Source organism: Pseudophryne corroboree, chromosome 6 (genome assembly GCF_028390025.1).
Source record: "Pseudophryne corroboree isolate aPseCor3 chromosome 6, aPseCor3.hap2, whole genome shotgun sequence".
Lineage (NCBI taxonomy): Eukaryota > Metazoa > Chordata > Amphibia > Anura > Myobatrachidae > Pseudophryne > Pseudophryne corroboree.
In genome coordinates this window covers 198892396-198911242 of record NC_086449.1, presented here as the reverse complement: position 1 = coordinate 198911242, position 18847 = coordinate 198892396, and the positions used below count along the sequence as shown (strand labels likewise).

Genomic DNA, 18847 nt, shown 5'->3' with positions numbered 1-18847 from the left:
TACATCCAGAAGTGGATCTCATGCCTCTTGAGGTACCAGAGGTCGAGGACGCCAAGTTAACGCCGCCATTCAATCTGAACAGAAGACGGCTGCCAAACCTATCGCATGATGGTCCTTCCCCCCACCAGGCAGACACCAAGATTGGTGCTCGACTCAGGGACTTCAATCAAGTCTGGGACAGCAACTGCCAGGACGCCTGGGTCAGGGATCTCATTCGATGCGGTTACAGGATAGACTTCGAGTCCAACCCCCCAAAGAGATTCTTCACTTCAGGTTTACCAGCTTTACAAGATAGACGGTTAATTCTCCAACAGGCAATTTACAAGCTTCTCATTCAAGGAGTGGTGATTCCAGTGCCACCTCACCAACACAAACAAGGCTTCTATTCAAATTTGTTTGTGGTGCCCGAGCCAGACGGCTCGGTCAGGCCCATCCTGAATCTGAAGTCCCTGAATCCATATCTACGGATTTTCAGATTCAAAATGGAATCGCTGAGGGCTGTCATTGCGGGGTTGGAGGAACAGGAGTTTTTGGTATCCTTGGATATCAAGGACACGTTGTCACGAACCGGTCTCTCACCTTTGCGGGTTCTGGGGTTCATCCGTTGCCAGTGCGGTTGCTCGCGGTGCTGTGCGCCCGTGTGGGGACGCGGTGTGATCAGTGGCACAGGTAATGTAGAGTCTGGGAACTGGGAGTGCGGAGACCAAATGGCCTAAGGCACTGCGATGTGTCTGCTGTATAGGAGGTGGCCATGTTGGAGACCAAATAGGTAATACAGAGCACTTGTGAAAACACCTGTGGGCAGGTGTAAGCTAATCCCGTGCTTGTGCTGCCTTTAAATAGGCTGGGATTATGTTACTCTGGGCCAGTGCTTTGTTGTATTAACGCTGTGCTCTAGCTCTGAGCTCTCTCCGTGCATTCCTGTGTGATTCCCGTGGTCCAGATATCGCCTCCGTTCCCAGAGGCCCGTCTGCAGCCTTCACTGCTAAAGATCCACCGGCTCCCCGCTGTGCTGTCAGTTAATCACGCACCTACTGGTAACAATTGGATTCCCAGAGTCTTGCATGAGGAAACCCTGTCTGCCTGCTTTCAACCATACAGAGTTTGGAGGATTCCACTAACTTCAGCTGTTCGTTTGTTCTGCTCTGCATTTAACCCGTTCATCACTTATATCATCTGCTACAGTCTCACAGTGATCTCCGGAACTCGCAAGTAACCCAATTTAGTACTTTTACTTTCTATGTTGCCATTACAAGGATAATTCTTCACAGTCTCTCAGTTACCTCTCAAAACTTCATTGCAAATCCTCACAGTTATTTTCTTCATGTCTGCATTACCCAGTTAAACACATTCTACAGTTCAGCATCAAAGCTTGTTTATATTTGGACAATTTAACATTTATTCTCCAGCCTGTTTTAAACGCAATTCCATGAACATTTCTTTTATTTTTTCTTTAAGATATATCCTGCATATTATTTCTATTATTCATGCAATACGTCAGTATACTATGGTGATTAATAACTTGCCATTTACCACTTTACTGAATTGTTATTTTCAATAAATATATGAAACTGAACTTTCTTCGTCCTCCCTGCTTTCTTCATACCCCAGCACCTACACCTGTGGTTGGTCCCGGGTTAACGGATTCACAAAAACACCCGGACCTGACAGTAAGCACTGGCCCCATGGATCCGTCAAGTGACCAATTCGCAGGAGGCGGTGCTACGTCAGATCTCCTTTCCCGTCTGGAAAACCAGGAGTCTATACAGACACAAATAGTGCAATTTATGCAAACTATGGCAGACCGTTTAGAGACTCTTCATACGGCTATTAAAACATCTCAAGTCCAGATTCCAACTCCGGTTGTCCCAGTTACCACTACAGCTTGTCCTGTGACGCTGCCTACGTCCCGCTTGCAGTTACCCTCTCCGAGTAAGTTTGACGGAACTCCAAAACTTTGCAGAGGATTCCTGAATCAATGCGAGATCCAGTTCGAACTGTTGTCCGCCAGTTTCCCATCAGCTCGTTCTAAGGTTGCATATATTATTGCCCTCCTCTCCGGTCAGGCTCTGGAGTGGGTATCACCATTATGGGAAAGAGGTGATCCTATCCTCTCTAATTACAAGGAGTTCGTATCATCTTTCCGGAGAATCTTTGACGAACCAGGCAGGACCACCTCAGCATCTTTGGAGATTCTCCGTCTACGTCAAGGTTTACGTCCTGTCAGTCAATATATTATTCAGTTTCGCACGTTGTCTTCAGAGTTAAACTGGAATGAGGAGGATCTGATCGCCGCGTTTTGGAATGGACTTTCAGAGAGAATCAAGGATGATTTAACTGGTGTAGAGAAGTCCTTTGTGGCGCTTCTAGTATGACGGTGGCTGCCCGCAAAGTACACTGGTACCCTATCCCAAAGGGTGTAAATGATAGAAAGATCTGTGGTTATGTGGACTAGATGGCGCTACCGTTCAAGTGGTGAAGGAGGAGAGAGCGAAAAAAAGCTTAAACTTAGCTTATAGTTGAGGTCTGAGATGTTCTGCTCCTGGTGACAAAACAGGATGCTCCAGTATACGTGTAGAGAAAAAATTGGAAAAAAAATTGGAAAAAAACAATGTGTAGTAGGGTTTTTTTTAGAACAAATGGTAAATATATTGTAAAAAGTTTGTTCACTTCTATCGTGAATGGTTAACCCAGGGTATGTATATTACGAATAATAGGAGGCTGATGAAAACACACCTTACTTACACAAGCAAAGGTGTGAGAAAACCTATAAAGGTTTCTTTCTTGGTATCCTCCCAAATATATAGACCAATACAGTGGAAGCGTCAATAGGTCAATTATGTACCTGGCACTCACAGTTAAAGCTGTTATGATCCTCATATAACGGTTTCTTTGACCGGCGATCGGGGCACGTAGATTCTCTCTCCCTGATGCGATGGTTTGATTGGACGCTCAGATATATGCGAAAGAATATAAAACACGATATGTGTAGTACTGTTATGATTTCATAAAATATTTCTGTGGAACGATATTTACGCTCACTTGCAGTGGTGCCAGTGAGCAAAATATGGTGTCTTTAAGTTAAGTGGGACACACCTGACTTACACAGAAAAAGGTGTTTTATAGGCTTATAAAGGTATCTTTTTCAACCATCACAGCTCTGGTTGAGCCGGTTGATGTCAGCGAATGTGAAGATGGACCAAGTGAGGTAAGAGGGGTATCAGCGTACCTGATACTCACAATTCGAATGGCTCAGATCCTCCCATAGCGGTTTCTTTTGGACATCGCTTCAACCGTATTTATAAAATATAGGTGTTTATTCGGTACAGAAAAATTAATTAAAATTATATAACAAAAATGTAAAATATATAGCATAGAGAACTATATTTCATGGGGGTAGGGAGAACTCTGAATGAAGTAGGAGCCAGGGGGGACCAGAAGTGGCCAACTTGGATCCCAAAAGATAAAAATTATGTGTTCAAAATTGGTATCCTGCCTTCCTTCAGAGTGCCGCACCCAGATCCACCAGTATAGTATCCCCTCTTGGCCAACGCGTTTCGGGTCTCTGAGGACCCTTTTTCAAGGCATGAGGGGAAAGCCCATCTAAGGGCTTTATATAGCAGTGTATGTGATCAATTAAGATGCACTTCCTGTTCCGGAATCCTAACCGGAAGTGCGTGATCCGTGACCGGAAGTGAGCGGTCCGCGACCGGAAGTACACCGACCGCAATGTTTGTTATAAATGTATATCTCTTGGAGTCATCGCTGGCTTCTTAAGTATATTTTGTCCACCTGTGGGGCTTGAAGAGTTTCTTTTTTTCTTTTTTTCATTCTGTTGGTCTGCTTGCCGGAAACGGAGGCATTCTGGGTGATGTAGTTTTCTAATGGTAGTAAGTGAGAGATGTACTTCCTGTTCCGGGATTTCGACCGGAAGTGATTGGTCCGTGACCGGAAGTACGTGGTCCGTGACCGAGGGTACACGGGCCGCGATATGAGTACTGTAAAATATGTTGTTTAAAGTTACTGTTGGCTCCTTTGATGTATTTCGACCGCCACTGATGCACTGAAGTTCTCTTTCTTACTTCCTTTCTTATTTTGATGTGAATGGGTGTCACCGGAACTGAAGCATTCTGGGTAGTGTAGTTTTCTTATTATTGGATGACTACAAAGCGGAAGTCATAACGTCCGGAAGCGGGTTTATGGAGAAACTTAGTTTAGTTCATGCAATATTCCCATTAAAGATGTCCAAAAGAATTAGAATGGGCATCTAAATAGAAAAAACTAAAATAAATAAATAAGGTAATATAATAAAGTAATATAATAATAAAACTTGTTTCTGATTAAAAATCATCGGAAGTACAAAGGTTACATATTTCTCTAATAATTCAGAGGAATGTTAGTAGGTACATTCTCCAATCCTCTTATGAGATTAATGACAGGGGGGAAAAGAACAACAAACAAACATATATTTGGTTACTCCAGGAATATTAAACAGTTTGACATTACAGTGCGTATTATGTAGATGCCTTTTAATGGGATGAAAGTGCTTGGAAGGAGGTGCATAGAAATGGAGTTTGTTTAAAGAAACCATTTTAACTCGAAGTCATGGTTTAAACCATTCGGAGTGAGAGTATTCAACGAGAATATTAATTTCATTTCGAGAATGGCTAAATTCTTCTCGATGTTCTTATCCTTCCATGTTGACTTGACATGCTTTAGTCCAACAAATTTGGTTATGTGTTTAGTAGAACAGTCATGTTTGTTTTTAAAGTGATTGGAAAGATGGTGGGTTTCAACTCCTTTTCTCACATTACGCAAATGTTCTCCTATTCTTGTCTTTAGCGGTCTGGTGGTCCTTCCAATGTAATTTAAGCCACATGTACACTTTATCATATAGATGACATTGGCAGTATTACAAGTTATGAAGTCTCTGATTTTGAAACGTGTCTCGTTGATGGTTATCTCGCAGTGTTTGCTTGTTGGGTCTTTTATATTTTTGCATCCAATACAAAGTCCACATCTGTGGAATCCCTTAGTTCTTGTGAGGTTACGGGTCTCACAAAATAGACGTGATTCCGCACCAGTTTTCTGAAGGTACAGAAAAATTAGTGATATCAATAATGATGGAGTACCAGAATAACATATAATATGTATGAATAATTCGTTATTTGATTAATAAGTCTGGTGGTGCACCCAGAGTCAGAAAAAGCTAAGAAGAAAGAGATTTACAGAAGACTCTTGTGTGGGTGCACTCTTGTTTATGTTAGTTAGTATAAAAGTATTAAAACATAACTTTTATTAACTCATTACTCTAAGAAAAGATCCACACTTATATAATCACCACAATCCCTAAAATTAGGAAAATGCAAGCACTGTTAGGAAATTGGAAATGTTCTGGTTAGTCTATTTTAGTAGACTTCAGGAGGGATGTAGACATTCAGGTTCTACATCCTGATCCTATCCCACCAGCACAAGCTGAGCTTGTATTAATGAGACCTCCAAGAGGCATTGAACCAAATTGATGTCGAAAGATATGGATCCCAATTGGTATTGACCAATTGGGATCTATTAGGAATGGGGGGAGACGGTACTTAGAGGAAACAACACAGATCAGAAGAATAAAATAAGAGAAATGATTCAGGGAGAATATGGTGATCCTGCTGTTGGCTAGGAGTCGAGGAGGTCACGAATTACAACACTGAGTATTCTCTGGGGGTCACCCTCTCAGATACTGACCCAGCCCACCACCGTTTAGCTTCCAAGATCGGACGAGATCGGGCTCTATCGGTGGGGTATGGTAGTAATTTCAAGGGCCTGCTATAGCCGACTCACCAATGAGAGTGCACCTAAGGAAGGTATAAAAGAGAAACAGAAAACGGGGCGGATCTGCTGTCTATGTTAGGCACAGGGTAACCTGTGGATCATGGATGAGAGTCCGTAGATATATACAGTTGGGAAGAAAAAGGGGAGAAAGGAAAAGAAAAGAGAAGAAAAAGGGAAAAAGGGAAAGCTGATTAGAGGTTGAGTCGAATGTCAGCTAGGTATAAGAGCAGAGTCAAAAACAACCATATGTGTAGCTTACAGCATAAATATTATATTGTTCAAGAAAGATATTGATGTAATAATCCTGCCTAGATCTCTGGACCATACAATATGGTATAAGGATGTTTAGAATATCTCACAATTTAGAGTATGTACAAAAATACTCCTGTTAACAGTATACCAGGTAAGGGGGGTAGACAGACCCCTGCTGATACTTCGTAGTTAGAAAAGAGTTAATTAATTGGCTACATAAAAAGAAGGTTATAAGGTGACATTGATATTTGTAATAGTAATTATAATGCTGTGACAATGAATTGGTAGAAAGTTGTTGGAAATAACAGTCACTGCCCAGATCCCTGGGATGCCCTAATTGGGGTGAAGAAAAATGCCAACTGCTGTATAGACTCAAAAGGAGAAAAAACAATGGAGAAAAAACCAAAAGAAAAAAAGGAAACAAAAGACAGGAAAAACGACAAAAACACAAAAGGGTACCGGTCCCTGCCCAGGTCCCTGGGACAGTCACTAGGTTGCAAAAATGCAAGATGTACTCCCCAGGTCCTCGGTTCCTATTATGGTGATTAGTATTGGAATGCTGTGGTAGGTAACGCTGACATGGGGTAGGTCATGCTGGAAAACGCGTTTCACCCGTCCTGCGGGCTTGTTCACTTCCAATGTTGCTGAGAGACTGACGATGGCGATGCCATTAACAAGCTACAGGACATCCGTTGGCAGGAAGGGATGTATATGGCCTCTGCGGATGTTACATCTCTCTATACTTGTATTAAACATGAACAAGGTTTAGAAGCAACATCGTGGTTCCTGGAGAAAACGGATCTTAAACAAGAAAGAAAGGACTTTGTCTTAGAAGCCATTGAATTCATCCTAAAAAATAATTATTTATTTTTCAACGGAGAGTTCTATTTGCAAAAAAATGGCACAGCGATGGGCACTAAATTTGCCCCAAGCTATGCCAACCTGTTCATGAGCTATTGGGAGAATAACACCATATACGGTGGCATAGCTTGGGGCGGGTCCCTTTCGCATTGGTACAGGTATATCGACGACGTACTTTTATTCTGGACTAGTACGGAAGAGGAACTACAAGAGTATTTCGAACAACTCAATGAGAACAACATAAACTTAAAGTTCACTCTTACCAGCAGTAAAGAGAAGATCAACTTCCTTGATCTAACTATCTATCAGGAAGACAATAAACTGAACACAATGACGTACCATAAGCCTACGGATGTAAATGCATACATCCCCAGAGATAGCCAACACCACAATTTATGGCTTAAAGGAGTCCCTAAAAGCCAATTTATGAGAGTACGAAGAAATTGCACGGAAAACCAAGTCTTTAAACAACAAACATTAGAAATGAAAAAAGACTTCATCAATAAAGGATATGATGAAGAAGACCTAGATAAAGCAATCTTGGCGGTAGAAACAATTGACCGCACAACTCTCTTACAGCCGAACAGAAAGGAGAGAGAAGATTTATCTTATGACCATTTAAAATGGGCATTTATAACGCAATATGATGCCCAACACAAACAAGTTGAAAAGATTATCACCAAAAACTGGTACCTCCTTACGAAAGATCCCATTTTAAAAACTATCATACCCAATAGACCGAAATTCATATATAGAAAATCGAGAAACCTAAAGAACCAACTCTTCAGAAGTGCTCTGCCTATACAGACCCGTAACCTCACAAGAACTAAGGGATTCCACAGATGTGGACTTTGTATTGGATGCAAAAATATAAAAGACCCAACAAGCAAACACTGCGAGATAACCATCAACGAGACACGTTTCAAAATCAGAGACTTCATAACTTGTAATACTGCCAATGTCATCTATATGATAGAGTGTACATGTGGCTTAAATTACATTGGAAGGACCACCAGACCGCTAAAGACAAGAATAGGAGAATACATCAAAGGAGCCAACAGTAACTTTAAACAACATATTTTACAGTACTCATATCGCGGCCCGTGTACCCTCGGTCACGGACCACGTACTTCCGGTCACGGACCATGCACTTCCGGTCGAAATCCCGGAACAGGAAGTACATCTCTCACTTACTACCATTAGAAAACTACATCACCCAGAATGCCTCCGTTTCCGGCAAGCAGACCAACAGAATGAAAAAAAGAAAAAAAGAAACTCTTCAAGCACCACAGGTGGACAAAATATACTTAAGAAGCCAGCGATGACTCCAAGAGATATACATTTATAACAAACATTGCGGTCCGTGTACTTCCGGTCGCGGACCGCTCACTTCCGGTCACGGATCACGCACTTCCGGTTAGGATTCCGGAACAGGAAGTGCATCTTAATTGATCACATACACTGCTATATAAAGCCCTTAGATGGGCTTTCCCCTCATGCCTTGAAAAAGGGTCCTCAGAGACCCGAAACGCGTTGGCCAAGAGGGGATACTATACTGGTGGATCTGGGTGCGGCACTCTGAAGGAAGGTAGGATACCAATTTTGAACACATAATTTTTATCTTTTGGGATCCAAGTTGGCCACTTCTGGTCCCCCCTGGCTCCTACTTCATTCAGAGTTCTCCACACCCCCATGAAATATAGTTCTCTATGCTATATATTTTACATTTTTGTTATATAATTTTAATTAATTTTTCTGTACCGAATAAACACCTATATTTTATAAATACGGTTGAAGCGATGTCCAAAAGAAACCGCTATGGGAGGATCTGAGCCATTCGAATTGTGAGTATCAGGTACGCTGATACCCCTCTTACCTCACTTGGTCCATCTTCACATTCGCTGACATCAACCGGCTCAACCAGAGCTGTGACGGTTGAAAAAGATACCTTTATAAGCCTATAAAACACCTTTTTCTGTGTAAGTCAGGTGTGTCCCACTTAACTTAAAGACACCATATTTTGCTCACCGGCACCACTGCAAGTGAGCGTAAATATCGTTCCACAGAAATATTTTATGAAATCATAACAGTACTACACATATCGTGTTTTATATTCTTTCGCATATATCTGAGCGTCCAATCAAACCATCGCATCAGGGAGAGAGAATCTACGTGCCCCGATCGCCGGTCAAAGAAACCGTTATATGAGGATCATAACAGCTTTAACTGTGAGTGCCAGGTACATAATTGACCTATTGACGCTTCCACTGTATTGGTCTATATATTTGGGAGGATACCAAGAAAGAAACCTTTATAGGTTTTCTCACACCTTTGCTTGTGTAAGTAAGGTGTGTTTTCATCAGCCTCCTATTATTCGTAATATACATACCCTGGGTTAACCATTCACGATAGAAGTGAACAAACTTTTTACAATATATTTACCATTTGTTCTAAAAAAAACCTACTACACATTGTTTTTTTCCAATTTTTTTTCCAATTTTTTCTCTACACGTATACTGGAGCATCCTGTTTTGTCACCAGGAGCAGAACATCTCAGACCTCAACTATAAGCTAAGTTTAAGCTTTTTTTCGCTCTCTCCTCCTTCACCACTTGAACGGTAGCGCCATCTAGTCCACATAACCAAGGATGATTTAACTATCCGGGATGTGCCAACTAAACTGGATGAATTGATTTCTCTCTGTAACAAACTTGACCTATGCTACAGGGAGCGAAGTTTAGAGAAATCCAGGGCAGAGCGATCCAGTCCACGTTATCATCCTAGGCCTCGACAAGATTCTTCATCACAGTCTCCGGTAACGACAGAAGAACCTATGCAGATTGGGCGCTCTCGCCTCACAGAGGAGGAACGACTTCATCGTCGACAGGGTAACCTCTGCATGTACTGTGGGTCCTCCGAACATTTAGTTAAATTCTGCAAACTCCGACCGGGAAACTCTCGCTCCTAGCTTATTCAAGAGAGGTTAAGCTAGGAGTTACTTTAGAATCACGTTCTGGGGAAGAGCCGACCTTGTCTATTCAATTAGAAGTTCCAAGTTCTACAGTGAAAGTTTCAGCTCTCCTAGATTCCGGGGCAGCCGAGAACTTCATCTCCTCAGCCTTTGTCTTACGGTTTAAAGTTCAAACCATGCCTCTGGAAGCAGCAGTTGCTGTTACAGCAGTGGATGGAAGTCGAATTCCAGATGGTATAATTACTCATCGAACCGTATGTCTCAAGATGAAAGTTGGTGTGCTCCATTCCGAATACATCTCCTTCTACGTGATTCCCAAAGCCTCTCAAGATGTGATACTTGGTTTACCTTGGCTGCAGAAACATAATCCTCTACTTAATTGGCAAATCATGGAAGTCCTTTCGTGGGGTAAATCTTGTACCAAGGACTGTTTAGCCTCAATTGTACCTCTCCGGTCAATTAGCCTTCCCGACCTACCTCCGGTGTATCAATCCTTTGCGGAAGTTTTCAGTAAACAAGCAGCAGACTCTCTACCTCCTCATCGCGAATGGGACTGCCCAATCGTCCTGGTTCTGGGTAAAACCCCTCCTAGGGGACGAATTTATCCACTATCCATCCCAGAGACGCAAGCTATGTCTGATTATATACAGGAAAATCTAACCAAAGGATTTATCAGACCATCTTCTTCACCTGCAGGAGCCGGATTCTTTTTAGTTAAGAAGAAGGACGGTGGGTTACAACCATGCATAGATTACCGTGGACTCAATGAGATCACTGTGAAAAACAAGTACCCATTACCCTTAATTCCAGAATTATTTGATCGGGTAAAGGGAGCTACTGTGTTTACAAAATTGGATCTCCGAGGGGCCTACAATTTAATCCGCATCTGGGCAGGGGACGAGTGGAAGACTGCTTTTAATACCCGGGATGGGCATTACGAATACCTTGTAATGCCTTTTGGTCTTTGTAATGCACCTGCAGTTTTTCAAAGCTATGTGAATGAACTTTTTCATGATCTTCTCTACAAGTGTCTAGTGTCACAACTGAGGGCCTGAGCTGACGGAAGGCAGCCTCAGTTGTAGGGGCTGAGATGTACCGGAACCTGGGAGGTTGTATCAGACCCCTGGACATGTAAGTAACATGAAGAGAAACCGCCCGAAGGCGTGACCACGACAACTTGAGTAAAAGTCAATGATATTTATTTATGACAAACTCCATGCATCACAGTAGCAGTAAAAGGTAACATAAAAATCAGCAGAGAAATAATAATACAGTTCCTGGGTACTACAGGGTGGCAGGGGCCACAGAGCTCTGGTGGTATGAGACAGTTCTTATTATCTGCAAGTTGGAAAGTCCTTACCAGGCTCAACTGTAGCAATGAGGAAAGCCCAGGGTCGTACCAGCTGGTGTTCCAGGGAAAGCTGGACTGCTGTAGATAAAATGCTGCTGTGGGTACTGGTTAGAACCAGACAGGTGTTGGCACGGAGTGGATACTGGCTGGAACCAGTTAAATAATAAATAAAGCTTGAGAGCGATGCAATGTAGATGAAATGTAGAATTTGAGAGCGGAGAAATAATAATACCGGTGGAGAGTGGTAAACTGCAGAAAGGACACCGGCCCTTTAAGAGAAGCTGTACACTGCTGGAAGCTGAGCTGGAAGCAGGTGATGTTGTAGCTGGAAACAGGTGAGTCCAGTATGGATCGGAGAGTCAGGCTACACCGCAGATGGAATGCTGGTGCGGGTCTCTATAGCAGAAGTCTGGAGACAGGAGCTGGAACCTGGAAGACATTCACAGAAGAGAGACAAACTGGAACTAGGTTTGACAACCAAAGCACTGACGCCTTCCTTGCTCAGGCACAACCTATTTATACCTGCAGCAAGGAAGGCGTTGGCTAGGCAATTATGCAAATTAATAATACTGACAACGGATTGGTAGGAATGATCAGCTGACAGAATCCAAGATGGCTGCGCCCATGCAGACACTTGGAGGGAAGTTTGGATTGTAATCCATGTGGTCTGGAAAACAGTAATGGCGGCGCCGGCCACCGGAGACAGGAGACGCCAGGCTGACAGATGCACATCCGACCACGCGGACACAGCGGAGGCCGCGGCTGACGTAATCGCCACTCTGAATGCAGAAGCTCAGGGACGGCGGCGGAGGCCGCGGGAGACGCCATGCCAGATGTATAAGGCGCTACTATGACTGCGTCCAGAGAGACAGGAGAGGATGCGGGAATGTGCACATCAGGATAACAGATGGGATCCGGTCCTGGAGCGCTGAGCCAGCCTTAGGAGGCATCTGATAGGTAAGAAATGGCGTCCAGATACCCGGATCGTGACATCTAGTAGTGTACCTGGATGATATCCTAATATTCTCTAAAGATCTAAAGTCTCATCGTCACCAAGTTAAAGAGGTACTGACACGTTTGAGAAAAAATCTACTTTATTGTAAGTTAGAGAAGTGCACCTTTGAAGTATCTTCCATACCGTTCCTTGGTTACATCATTTCTGGATCAGAGCTATGTATGGATCCCGGTAAGGTACAAGCTATCCGAGATTGGTCCACTCCTACAACTCTCAAGGGGATTCAGCGATTTCTTGGCTTTGCTAATTTCTATAGGAGATTCATTAAGAATTATTCTTCGTTAGCTGCTCCCATCACAGCCCTAACTCGCAAGGGAGCAAATCCTACGAACTGGTCTTCTGAAGCAATCAAAGCCTTCTCTGATTTAAAGCAAGCCTTTGGGTCAGCACCCATTCTTCGACAGCCTGATTTGAATTGTCCCTTTCTACTAGAGGTGGATGCATCTACAGAAGCAGTAGGAGCTGTGTTGTCACAAGTCTTTGAAGATAAAAAGGTCCATCCCTGCGGATATTTCTCCCGTAAGTTCCTCCCGGCAGAACGTAATTATGCAATCGGTGAGCAAGAATTACTTGCCATCAAGTTGGCATTTGAGGAGTGGAGATACCTTCTAGAAGGAGCACAACATCGCATTACAGTTTATACTGATCATAAGAATCTTCTATATCTGCAGTCAGCTCAGTGCTTGAATCCACGACAAGCTAGATGGGCGCTTTTCTTCACACGATTCAATTTCAAGCTCACCTATCGACCAGGGTCTCAGAACAAAAAGGCAGATGCCCTTTCTCGGTCCTTTGCTTCTTCTGAATCAAATGATGCTACCACGAATCAAGCCATTGTGAATCCTACGTCCTTTTTAATGACTCGAACCTCTCCAGTTCCTCCGCCTGGCAAGACCTTTGTCGCCACAAATCTTCGTAAACGGCTGCTTACCTGGGCTCACTCCTCTTCCTTCATGGGTCATCCTGGGGTTCTAAAGACTCTCAAATTTATTCAACAGTCTTATTGGTGGCCACGTCTCAAAGCCGATGTCCAAGAGTTTATAGCAGCATGTCCTAAATGTGCCCAACATAAGAGTCCAAGAAGTTCTCCACCAGGTTTATTACATCCATTATCCATACCCAAACAACCATGGACTCATATCTCAATGGATTTCGTGACCGATCTACCTCCATCAAAAGGGCGAAATACCATTTGGGTGATAGTGGATCGATTTTCGAAAATGGCACATTTCATTCCATTAACTGGGTTACCATCAGCCCCTTTATTAGCCAGATTGTTCATCTCTGAAATCTTCAAGTTGCATGGCCTTCCTCGAGAGATCATCTCTGATCGGGGAACACAGTTTGTGGCCAAGTTTTGGAGGTCGCTTTGTTCATCTTTAAATGTCAAGTTGAATTTTTCTTCTGCATATCATCCTCAGACAGATGGACAAACTGAGAGAGTCAACCAAGACCTTGAAACATTTCTCCGGCTATATATATCGTCCTCACAGGATGACTGGGTTGACTACCTTCCATTGGTAGAATTTGCTCATAATAATCTCTTCCATTCATCTTCAGAATCTACGCCCTTTTATATTAACTTCGGCTTTCATCCTCGTGTGCCAGAGTTCCATCCATTGCCAGCCCTAGAGGTTCCAGCAGCAGATCAAGAACTTCAACGTCTATCTAGAATCTGGAGTTGTGTGCGTAAGTCGTTGGTCAAAACTTCCGCTCGTTATAAATCTTTCACAGATAGAAAACGTAAAGCTGTACCGAATTACAAGGTGGGGGACCAAGTTTGGATTTCTACGCGCAATCTCAGGTTCAAAGTTCCTTCTAAGAAATTTGCTCCCAAGTTTATTGGTCCATTTCCCATTGTAAAGGTAGTCAATCCTGTGTCATACAAAGTCAAGTTGCCACCATCTTTGAGAATTCCTAACGCCTTTCATACATCTTTATTGAAGCCTTTGATTCTCAATAAGTTCCGTACTACCCAGTCCAAATCTCCTAAAGTTGACTCTGTGCAGGATGAGGAATTTGAAGTTAAAGAGATTGTAGACTCACGTTCCCGATATGGACGTTTACAGTTTTTGGTCGACTGGAAGGGTTACGGTCCGGAGGAGAGATCCTGGGTTTTCTCTGAAGATGTTCATGCTCCAAGACTGGTACAGAAATACTTCTCCAAAAATCCTGATAAGGTTCAAAGGTGTTCGGAGACCACCCGTAGAAGAGGGGGTACTGTCACGAACCGGTCTCTCACCTTTGCGGGTTCTGGGGTTCATCCGTTGCCAGTGCGGTTGCTCGCGGTGCTGTGCGCCCGTGTGGGGACGCGGTGTGATCAGTGGCACAGGTAATGTAGAGTCTGGGAACTGGGAGTGCGGGGACCAAATGGCCTAAGGCACTGCGATGTGTCTGCTGTATAGGAGGTGGCCATGTTGGAGACCAAATAGGTAATACTGAGCACTTGTGAAAACACCTGTGGGCAGGTGTAAGCCAATCCCGTGCTTGTGCTGCCTTTAAGTAGGCTGGGATTATGTTACTCTGGGCCAGTGCTTTGTTGTATCAACGCTGTGCTCTAGCTCTGAGCTCTCTCCGTGCATTCCTGTGTGATTCCCGTGGTCCAGATATCGCCTCCGTTCCCAGAGGCCCGTCTGCAGCCTTCACTGCTAAAGATCCACCGGCTCCCCGCTGTGCTGTCAGTTAATCACGCACCTACTGGTAACAATTGGATTCCCAGAGTCTTGCATGAGGAAACCCTGTCTGCCTGCTTTCAACCATACAGAGTTTGGAGGATTCCACTAACTTCAGCTGTTCGTTTGTTCTGCTCTGCATTTAACCCGTTCATCACTTATATCATCTGCTACAGTCTCACAGTGATCTCCGGAACTCGCAAGTAACCCAATTTAGTACTTTTACTTTCTATGTTGCCATTACAAGGATAATTCTTCACAGTCTCTCAGTTACCTCTCAAAACTTCATTGCAAATCCTCACAGTTATTTTCTTCATGTCTGCATTACCCAGTTAAACACATTCTACAGTTCAGCATCAAAGCTTGTTTATATTTGGACAATTTAACATTTATTCTCCAGCCTGTTTTAAACGCAATTCCATGAACATTTCTTTTATTTTTTCTTTAAGATATATCCTGCATATTATTTCTATTATTCATGCAATACGTCAGTATACTATGGTGATTAATAACTTGCCATTTACCACTTTACTGAATTGTTATTTTCAATAAATATATGAAACGGAACTTTCTTCGTCCTCCCTGCTTTCTTCATACCCCAGCACCTACTCCTGTGGTTGGTCCCGGGTTAACGGATTCACAAAAACACCCGGATCTGACACACGTACCTTCACATTCCAATCTGGCTTCCGCATCAGGCATACCTTCATTTTGCCCTCAAGGAGGACCGCTATCAGTTTCAGGCCCTTCCCTTCGAATTCTCGTCAGCTCCCAGGGTTTTCACCAAGGTAATGGCGGAAATGATGTCCCAGCTCCGCCTACAAGGAGTGAATGTGGTGCCTTACCTGGACGACCTGCTCAGAAAGGCGCCATCCAGAGAACAATTACTCAAAAGCATTGCTCTCACACAAAATCTGCTTATCCAACATGGGTGGATTCTCAACTTACAGAAGTATTAGTTGGAACCAACTCAAAGACTACAGTTTCTGGGGATGATCCTCGACACTGTGTCCCAAAGGATTTTCTTACCTCTGGACAAGGTGCAGGTGATTCAAGCTATGGTACAGTTGGTCCTGCAACCTCGTCAGGTCTCCATACATCTCTGCATCCATCTCCTGGGCAAGATGGTAGCTTCCTTCGAAGCCATTCAGTACGGAAGGTTCCATTCCCGCCCTTTTCAATTGGATCTACTCTCCAAATGGACGGGGTCACACCTACATATGCATCGGATTGTCCGGTTGTCCCCCCCCCCCCCGAGCTCGTCTGTCTCTTCTGTGGTGGTTACAGAGCACACACCTGTTGCAGGGTAGTCCTTCACCATATTGAACTGGGTTCTCCTGACCACAGACACAAGCCTCAGAGGTTGGGGAGCAGTGACGCAGGGCTCTCACTTCCAGGGCCACTGGCCCAGAGAGGAATCGGTTCTTCCAATCAACATTTTGGAGTTGAGGGCGATATTCATCGCTCTCTGTCAGGCTTTCCCTCTACTGCAGGGTCATCCCATTCAGGTACAGTCGGACAACGCCACGGCTGTGGTGTACATCATTTGCCAAGGCGGAACCAAGAGCAGAGCCTGTATGAGGGAAGTGTCCAAAATCCTGAATTGGGCAGAGACGTATGCTTCCGCAATCTCAGCGATCTTCATCCCGGTGTGAACTACTGGGAGGCGGATTACCTCAGCAGACAGGATCTGGACCCGGGAGTATGTGCCCTACGCCTATGCTTGGTGGGGAATTCCGGTGATCGATTTGATGGACTCTCGCCTCAACTTCAAACTCAACCAGTATTGTTCACGGACACAAGACCCAGGTCCCTTTCCTCATGATTCCTCACATCCTGAAGCGGATAAATTGGGAGGGGGTGCTAGCTATTCTCATAGCTTTGGATTGGCCTCGGAGGGCGTGGTGTGCCGACCTGATAGCCCTCCTCATCGACGATCCGTGGTCCCTCCCTGTACGAGACGATCTTTTTCAGCAAGGTCCTTGCGCTTATCCACACTTAAGTCGTCTACATTTGACGGCGTGGCTGTTGAGACGGCACTACTAGCCCGAAAAGGTATTCCATGATCGGTTATACCTACCATGCTTCACGCGAGAAAGGAAGTCACTTCCAGGCATTACCACCACATTTGGTAGGCTTACATGATCTGGTGTGAGGGTAAAGGATATCCTTCCACTATTTTCCGCTTGGGTCGTGTCTTACGTTTTCTGCAGACGGGTTTGGACGCGGGCTTACGGTTAGGGTCTCTTAAGGTACAGATATCGTCCCTGTCAATCTTCTTCCAACAACGATTGTCCCTTTTATCTGAGGTGCAAACATTTATGCAGGGTGTGGTACACCTACGGCCCCCGTTTACTGAACCCATTGGTCCTTGGTACTTGGCTCTTGTCCTGGATTTCCTCAAGAGTTCATCTTTTGAGCCATTACAGTCAGCTGACCTCAAATATCTCACCTGGAAAATGGCTATTCTTCTTGCCTCGGCCTCGGCTCAGAGTGGGGGGCTCTGTTTTGTAGCCCTCCTTACCTCATTTTTCATGCTGACAGGGCAGAATTGCGCACAAAACAGGCTTTTCTCCCTAAAGTAGTTTCCGCATTCCATATCAACCAACCTATTGTAGTCCCAGTTTTTTCTACTGCCTCTTCAGGTTGTCGGGCGCTGGATGTGGTGTGAGCTCTTCATATCTACGTGAAGCGCACTGAAAAAATTTGCAAGTATGACTCTCTTTTTGTCCTTTATGACACCAATAAGATTGGCTGGCCAGCCTCCAAGCAATCTATTGCTCGCTGGATCAAACTTACCATTCAACAGGCTTATTCTTGGAAGTCTCAGGGTCTGCCATCGTCTGTTACGGCACATTCTACACGCTCGGTGGGTTCTTCTTGGGCGGCTGCCCGGGAAGTTTCCACTTTGCAGTTATGCCGTGCTGCTACTTGGTCAGGCAGCAACACGTTTGTTAAGTTTTATAGGTTTGATACCTTGGCAGCGCCTAACTCTCAGTTTGGGCGTTCTGTTCTGCTGGATGCACAGCACCCTTCCACCCGGATTGGGAGCTCTGGGACGTCCCCACTGTGATCAACAGCTCCAGTATCCCCTATGGATGTTTGAGAAAATGGGATTTTGGTACTCACCAATAAATCCTTTTCTCTGAGTCCATAGGGTGTACTGGACGCCTGCCCGGTGCTGTTTACTACTGCAAACTGTTTGGTTGTGTGTTGCTTGTTTGCATCTGCTGTTCAGTCATACTGGTTTTCTGTTATACTGTTCTTCTTGTTCTCCTCTCCAGTCTTGTCCGTTCTTTTCGGGCACAGTTTTTCTGAACTGAGTCTGATAGGAGGGGCATAGAGGGGAGGAGCCAGCACACACACTCACACATTAAATTTAAATTGCACCGGCTCTTGGACCCCATCTATACCCCACTGTGATCAACAGCTCCAGTGTCCCCTATGGACTCCAAGAAAAATATTTATCGCTGAGTACCTAAATCCCATTTTCGCTAGCTAGGCTCCCATTCTCCGCCTCCTGACTGCTATGAGTGTTGACTGACTGGTATTACAGCAAACGTTGCCCCTTTTCCGAGGCGTCGTTACCAGATGCCCCTTCCAGGAGGGGTGGATAGGTGCTGAATACGCGTGCAACTCAATGCGCTTTATTTGCAAACCCACCCCTGTAAGGGGGGGAGGGGGTGTTGCCCGCTTGCTCGCGGGTAAACTGCGGGCGGGACTGCCTGCCTATCAGTCATCAACCCTCTCATAATTTTCTGTGTGCTGGAAAACCCCTCTTTGCCAACAACCCTCCTGCGGAAACAAGGCTCCGGAGCGCTTGGAGGCACCTAGCTGGCCTTTCTCGGCTGACTATCTTCTTCCCTTAATGGGAATCGAACCCAGCTCCCGTTGCCTTTTACA

At 44.5% G+C, this 18847-nt stretch overlaps 1 pseudogene; it reads right to left on the bottom strand.

Annotated features, from left to right (window-relative positions):
- Positions 1-5687: 5687 nt before the first annotated feature.
- Positions 5688-5806, bottom strand: LOC134937228 (5S ribosomal RNA; annotated as a pseudogene).
- Between the last annotated feature and the right edge of the window lie 13041 nt (positions 5807-18847).